The sequence below is a fragment of the Saccopteryx leptura genome, chromosome 7, assembly GCF_036850995.1.
Source record: "Saccopteryx leptura isolate mSacLep1 chromosome 7, mSacLep1_pri_phased_curated, whole genome shotgun sequence".
Classification (NCBI taxonomy): Eukaryota; Metazoa; Chordata; class Mammalia; order Chiroptera; family Emballonuridae; genus Saccopteryx; species Saccopteryx leptura.
Genome location: NC_089509.1, coordinates 14,930,162 through 14,930,500, shown reverse-complemented (window position 1 = coordinate 14,930,500; position 339 = coordinate 14,930,162). Strand labels below are relative to the sequence as shown.

The following is a 339-nucleotide window of genomic DNA, read 5'->3' as shown; positions in this document are numbered from 1 at the left end:
TTTTTAATGGAATATTTTATGAGTTTGCATCTCACCCTTGCTCAGGGGTCATACTAATCTTCTCTATAGCATTCTAATTTCTTTTTTTGAGTATATGTGCTGCTTAAGCAGCACAGACTACTATATTCTCACCAGGCTCTACCACACTAGTGAGAAATTATCAACTTCAATGACTTTGGGGACCAAGTTCCCAAGAGAGATATGCAAAGGTCCAAGGGGCTGACATAATGCCACACTAGTCATGATAGGGGAACTCAAGAGTCAGAAATTTAGCTTTAATAATAGTAGCTTTTAATTTTAATCAATAGGCTTAGAGATTAATACAAGTAAAAAGCTTTG

General features: G+C 36.0%; 1 pseudogene; it reads right to left on the bottom strand.

The window, feature by feature from the left end:
* Nucleotides 1-114, bottom strand: LOC136379239 (U6 spliceosomal RNA; annotated as a pseudogene).
* Between the last annotated feature and the right edge of the window lie 225 nt (nt 115-339).